This window comes from Sceloporus undulatus, chromosome 4 (genome assembly GCF_019175285.1).
Source record: "Sceloporus undulatus isolate JIND9_A2432 ecotype Alabama chromosome 4, SceUnd_v1.1, whole genome shotgun sequence".
Lineage (NCBI taxonomy): Eukaryota > Metazoa > Chordata > Lepidosauria > Squamata > Phrynosomatidae > Sceloporus > Sceloporus undulatus.
The window spans coordinates 80,276,544-80,283,947 of NC_056525.1; the positions used below are offsets into that span (position 1 = coordinate 80,276,544).

General features: G+C 37.6%; 1 protein-coding gene across 8 annotated transcripts in view; it reads left to right on the forward strand.

The window, feature by feature from the left end:
• Nucleotides 1-66, forward strand: part of ELAVL4 (ELAV like RNA binding protein 4) — a 141,301-nt gene extending 141,235 nt beyond the window's left edge. For all 8 annotated transcript variants that reach the window (XM_042465405.1, XM_042465403.1, XM_042465406.1 and 5 more), the window contains one exon: nucleotides 1-66. This exon is cut by the window's left edge and continues 2,365 nt beyond it. The gene's annotated coding sequence lies outside the window, so the exon portion shown is untranslated.
• Nucleotides 67-7,404: the final 7,338 nt, after the last annotated feature.

The window sequence follows — 7,404 nt, forward strand, 5'->3', positions numbered from 1 at the left end:
AACAGCAAAGGCTGCATCCTAAATTTAATCAGTTCATTTACATTTTGAAATAATTTTAATTTTGAAGAAAAGAAAAATACCCTCAAATGTTTGGGTAAAACATTTGTTTTTCTACATCACCTGCAGAGTGCAGTTTTCTGGGAAAGTTTTGATGCATTTTCTAAGCATTAGTGGGGAAGGCAAGTCAGAATCTTTTCTCTTATAATGTGTTTTACTATCTGAAATTTAAAAAAAAAACTTTCTTAGGACCAGGCAGTTGTATATTTTAGTTACAATGTATAACTTCATGTTTAACTTGCTAGTTTAGATCATTTCGGAGGAAAAATATTGTAAATGGTTTTTTTTCATAACCTTGTTGTGTTTGAATTATTTGTATTTAAATTGTCCAGACAATAAATGAAAGTGTGTAGAATGGCTATGGACTTGCCATATTTTTAAATGTGTTCAGATGTTTTTATGACAGTTCCTTCATATATTTCTAACCCCTGAGGCTCTCATGCTTTTAATTTTGGTATTATTCCTTTACTATGCATGCATCTAATGGCACAAATATACTTTTATTTCACAGCTAAGCCCATTTGTTTTCCACACTTTTGATACTGGGAAGTAATATCTAATTCAAGCTGTGCCAGTATAGCTATAAATTGTCTGGATGGGACTTGTCTGGAAAGAAAGATTTTTTTGTGTGTTTTACATCTCCTCCTGTCCAACAATCTCTCAAATATGGAGTGGGTAGGAAAAAACTGCTAGTACAAAAGAGATTTTCCTAGATTGGCCTGGTGGGAACACTTGGACAGAATTGCTGTTACATGATCCAGTTTTAAGAAACAAATATAAAATATAGCTGTTGGCAGGGTTGGCAGATTCTATTCTTGCTCAACAGAGGAGAAAGGGCACAAGGGGTGAGGCAACCATAACGATGATCTTACAAGGAATGCAGCATCCAACTCCTTCTTGTTACTCAGATGAATTTAATCTCAGCACTAGTACAGTGAGCCCTCACATTTGCTGGAGTTAGGGGCGCAGGACCCCCATGAAAGTGGAAAAACTTCAAACAACAAAAACATTATTATTTTTTTCTTGAGAGAACACCTCTCTAGGAATCTCTAGGTTGTCCAGCACAATTCTGTGGTCAACATCTAGCAAATGTTGACCATGGAGTTGTGCTGGAGAACCTACAAATGCCCTAGAGAAGTGTTCTCTCTAGGAATCTCTAGGTCTTCCAGCATGACTTCTGATGTATATTGACCATAGAATCGTGCTGGAGGAACTAGATTCCTAGAGAGAACATCTTAATCAAAGCCGTGAATAATCAAGACTACAAAAGTCAAAGCCACAAATGTAGAGGCTGACTGTACATCATCCAGCCTGGCTTGTTGTTAGTAAGAGACTTAGGTGTGTGTTACTTCATTTCCTGGAAGCCACATTTTCAGTAGTTTTCCTTTTTTCAGCCATTGTTTAGTGGTATTACCCAATCTTGCTCTTACTGATATACCCAGGTTCATCATTTTCTGGGTTTATCTTACCAAGAAAGAATCTAACCCTAATGTAGTTTATATTAACAGTAAAATGATATTTGTGCAGGTTTGAATACTTCGGAAGAACTTACTTTCATGATGAACTATCCTGGAACAGAATTCAAAGATATAGCCATGTTATATCTTGGAGGGTGGAAGTCCCATCTCCTCCCCCCCAAAGTCCCAGCACTGGGTAAAACCTGGTGCCGGAATGCTTTTTAGTTTGGGCACTTAGTTTGAGCAACCTAAAAGTTTTGCCATCACTGTACTACAAGATCTTTCTGTATCCTGGAACAAAGTACTTGAACGTAGCTCCTGGATTTCAAAGGTCCTTTCTTTTTCTTTTTTAAGGTTATGGAAAAATAAATAAATAAATTGCTTGTCACCTTCAGCAATTGCTTTCTGGGGTCAGCCTTTCCCATTCTGTTGTTCTCCAGCTGTATTCTTACAATGTCACAATCAGAATTAGGAGTTGTAGTGCAACAAAGCCAACAGGTTAGAGATGGCTAGCATCAGCAGTGATTGTCCTATAACAATTCAGAGGTAGCATCCAAATTATTGTGTTAATGAAACCCTTGGACAGAAGATCTTGAGCTTCTGTATGTTAGGATGTCTTCTAAAACCAAAGGTCAAGAGCATGACAAAAATCACAGTGCAATCCATTAAACATATCTACAGCATCAGTTTCAATAACATTTTTCTTTGTTTGCTTCTAGTGGGCAGAATTCATTAGGTACTGGCGGCATGGTTATTTTCAAACCCTGCAGAAATGAGTGTAAGTTACACACAAGTAGTAGTGCCCACTGAATTAATTTATGATGACTAAAACCTAGGCTCTTGAGTTTCAAGCTAGTTTTGATTTTGCCAAGTTTGTCACCCATACCTCTGGAATCTAAAAAGTAGTACAGTTTTGGAAATGCATTTTGTATTAAATGGGTTTTTCTGCCTTGTTTATACAATAGCACCTTTCCTTCTGGTAGATCTATTAAATGTAATATTCACTCTACATTTATGTTTTACTCAGGTTCTTTTGCTAATTTGAAATGTATACTTCATAAAACTGCAATGCTACACTTCATAACTAAGATGAGTTACATGAACATGTGCACTTATTTAGGACTAGCTAGTAATGACTTTTTTTAAAAGAGATTACCACAGTGGTGGGAATAATTAGTTTAAAGCCTTTTTAAATGAATGTATTATTATAGTGCAAGACAAAAATGTCCTTCCATCAACAGTTTATGATAGGTACGTATTTTATAAAATTAATGGAATTACAGTTGTGGGGTAGTTGCTGAAGGAGAGTGTATATTACTGTGATCCTAACAAGAGCAATATAGATTTCATCCAATCACTTGTTTACCATGTATTGTAGGAATCCTCAAATGTCACTGAAAACTAACCACAATCTTTCTGCACATCCCCATCATTATGGGCAAACAACAGTTTACATCAGAGATTTGCATCCATCCCATATCCTTTAGCTACACATAAGCCTAGGCGGAGCTTAGATTGCCACACATCTGTTTTTTTCTGAGAAGCCGCCCAACTTTAGTCCTGGGGATCTATTCAGGGCAATTTAGCCATGTTTTAAGGCCCCTCCTACTTTTTCCCAACTTAGAATTAATTAAAAGCTACTTCCAGTGTGGAAAAAAAGAGCCTCCCTTGGTTTGAAACAGATCAGATGGAATACATTTCCCCCCACAGCCTGTAGATCGAACCTCTTACAGCAAAAAATAAAAATAAAAAACCCTTCCTAAAACCTGAAAGGGTTGGATGGTACTGAAGCATCTGGATACTGTGTCCCACCTCTGTTTTAAATGTGCAATATATAACTGTTCATCTTGGTTTTTCTTCCAAAGTAATCACACATTATCTCAAAGTGCATCACGCAGTGGCTCCTTTCCTCTGATAAAAATAGCTGCTTTTTATCTAAAGGTTTGTTGAAAATTCCAGCATGCATCTAACCTGAGTGTAAACGGAATTATCCTTTTTCCCCATGTCTGTTTTCTCCTTCCAAGATTTTTGCAAGGTTAGTAAAGCAAGACTTCACTTTGCATTCTAAAATTTCCTTAGCAAGACTGATTTTATGTGTTAAATAATTATAGCCTTCAGCAGCTCTTTACAAAAGTCGTACTGATGTGTCTGTAATTAGCCAGATCCTAAAAAAGATTAGTTACATTACCCACCAGCCAGTCTTGGGTTCATAAAGTTCAGGGGCACAGAATATATTGAGAGAACTATACCAGTGAGATTTTTGACTTGTTCCTGCTAACCCTAGATGTCTGTAAATGCTCAACGTTACCCTAAAACTGACAGACAAGAAGTACCCTCTGCTGTTCACTTTTACACCCAGCCTTGTTTTCCATTCAACTTGGCTGCTTCAGTATTGCTGGGTATTTCCAACCTTCAGTTTACGTTCTGCCTAAACAGATGTTGCTGGAAATCACAGACAGACAGGTCTGACAGTTTAACCCCTGGATTGTTACCAGCCCAGGTTGACTGACTGTTTGGGTGCAACCAGCCCACCCTGGATTTACCTGCACTGGATCACCATTGGGACATATTGCCTGCACCTCACACTTTCTTGGGTAAGGAGGCTAATTTTTATGATGCGACAAAATTATGTTCCTTGTTCATTTGTTTTTGAGTAAATGACTGCTACCAACTGTAGAGAGACCATACCAAGTGAGTTGTTTCTTCTTGAAATGCCCTACTAGGAAGTGGGAAATGATACGGACATATTTTCAAATACTGCTACAATGGCAGGGCTGAGCAGATGGGCAGGAAAAAGTGTCTCGAACCTCCTTTTTCCCCAAACCGAGTCAAACCTTGTTGTCCTCACGGCTCAAATCGCACCACTGGTTTTTGTTGTTGTTGTTGTTGACTCCCCACCATACATGTGCACCATCACACAAACACCTCCAGCCCAGGTGTGCCCAGCCCACTCAGATGCCATCCCATTGGATAGCCACCCCTTTGATCAGCCACACAGTCGTATGCGCAATGCTCCACCTGTACAGGGCATTAGTGTGCAAGTGATATATTGGCAAAGCCCAATCATGGAGCCCCACCCTCCCCCGACTACATATTCCCTTAACCCTTGCCCCCCGTTTAACTATCTGCTTTGTGTACGTTGTAATTACATGCATTGGAGTTGTCGTACTTTATTTGTTTTGCTGAAGCCTCACATTCACATTGGGGCATCCATATGCAGGGACAAAGATATGCATCTTCCATGGTAAGGTGAACTATCCTGGGCTCTGTTTGCTCCAGCTTTTAGTCCTAGAGCATAGCTTCAGTATGGCTTCCACTCATTTTGGAGACGTTCATCATCTAAATGCCCCGCCTTCAAAGTAGTTGGAAGAAACTTTATTTGGGCCATCTGTTCATCTCCACAGATTGAACTCTTCCCATTAATCAGTTTCTTCTGCAGTCACTTTTCTGTTTTCATTCATTGCTCCATGTTTACCATGTTCATTTAGTGTTTCCAAGACTAGTTGATTTTTGTTGCTTCTGACATACTTAGAAATATATTGTTGTTATTTCTATATGTGATTGCTACTCCCTGCCCTTCCCGTTTACGTCCTTTTCTTACTCACCCTCTTTTCCAGAGCCCAGAAAAATGCACACAGTTTCGAGGTTGGGAGGTTTATGGCCTGTATACAGTTAGGGACCTGTTCCACAATGGGACAACTGTCACAACGGAGCAACTAATCTGTGTTCTAGGCCCTGGTCATCAGAACTGGTATCAAATAATACAGATACAATTCTTAAAAAACTGCTTCAGACACAGGAATATCCTCGCCCACTTACTTTTTTTGAAAACATGTGCATCTCTCTGGCTATATATTCTAAAGTCCAAATTGCATGCATATATAATTGTCTGCTAGAAGAAACATTTGGGAACTCAACACTTCATAAGGCAGGATGGGAAGCAGAATTTTCTCTTTCAATTGATAGTAAGACCTGGGAAAATATATGGACTCATTTACCATTTAAAACTAGGTCCATTGCCATTAAAGAGAATACTATCAAGTTGGTCCATCAGTGGTACCTCACCCCAGTCAAATTGGCTCATATGTCTACCAATGCTAATCCAAAATGCTGGAGGAATTGTGAAGATAGGGGAAACTTTGTACATATGTGGCTGGATTGCCCCTTAGTCCATGAGTATTGGACAGAAATTTTACAACTGATCTCCAAGATCACTAAACGAAATATACAATTATCATCACTCCTGCTCCTGTTCTCCATTTTTATGAATGAAAATAAAGCCCTGCAGCATAAAGAACTTATTAGTTTGCTTTTGGCTTGAGATGGCCAAGAACTGGAAAACTAGAAAGTTGAATATTGTAGGATGGTGGACTAGACTCGGGGACTTGTGATTAATGGAGAAAATGGCAGATAATAACAGTGCGAGAGGCTTACACTCTGGATTGACCTTTCATAGGACTTGGCACACATTTATTGTATACATCCAGCAAGATTTAATCTCAAGACCTCTCCCAATTTTACCTATTTTTTTATGGAAAGATGTCTTTCAGGATCCCTGAACACACCTTTTATCTATAATTTTCAGGGCCTTATCTGGATTACTGCCTGTATTTATTGTTGTTTTGGTGTACTGTTTGTTGTCATATTTAGTTTTAGAATTTATTAATAAAATTTTAATTTAAAAAAGTGTGAGTTGCTAAAATTTATCACAGTTGGGTTGCATGGAATGAATGCCACTGGATATTCTGTTCAAAATGATAGAGATATACCAATAAATGAATACAAATGCAGATACTGCTGGCCTAGATAACTTTAGGCATATATTGAGAATGAGGATGTATTTCTAACATTTGCCAAGCCAAGCAGGCAGAGTGATGAGAAAGTTCATCCTACCTTTTGTTGTCTCATATCTTTATATATATTATCTCACATACTTAGAGAGCATGTTGGAAACAAGATGTGCCTGACTATTGGTTTGACAATATGGCAGTATTTTAGCCACACATTTAATATTGCTTGTTTTTAGATGGTTTTTCCTAAAGCATTGTTATGTTCTCAAGAGCAAAACTTGTATTTCCTTGTTCACAATTTGATTTCTTATTTCAAAGATCTCTGTAGGATATGGAAGCTTGAAGAAAACAAGTGCTTTGAAGACCCCATTGTACTGTGTATAATTGAGCACTGATTAATTTCCTTAGCAACCTTCTTCATAGCAACATCTGGAAAAAGTAATGCTCAAGCAGAATGTATGATACTTATTTACAAGTTAGTTTCAGTTTGGATGACTAGATTTATGTTACTCAGTAAAGGAAATGCTAAATATCATTTTTTTTGTTTAAAACCATAGAAATAATACAATGCTGATTCTAACTCTCTGTATGAAGATGTTAATTAATTTTGTAGGATAAGGAATCTGTTGCAAATATACAGTGCCTCACCCACTCATCACCATCTGCTATGGCGAATTAAATGTACAACTCACAAGTGAAATCCTACAGAGCTGGTGCAAAAAGGTCTTTGCTTGAATTTAAACAAGGCTGTGGAAACCAGCAAACACATTGCAAAAGATCATGAAAACAACAACAAATGTGTCCTCTGCATCATTCTAACAGTGGTTTTTCATATATTTATTCTGTTGCAAGAATACCATCGACTTGATGCTGATTTTTGAAAAGCAAAATGCTTGTTTTAGCATTTCAGTATAGCGGTATATTTCTTTCAAGGATTTGAAACAGTATTTTTAAACATTATGAATTAAACCTGCAGTTGGCCCAAGAATATAAACCAGAGTCTATGAAGATAATGAATGGTTGTGAGTTTCACCATGAAAACATTAAAACAATCATTTGTAAACAACTAAATTATTCATATTATTGACATATTTGCTTTC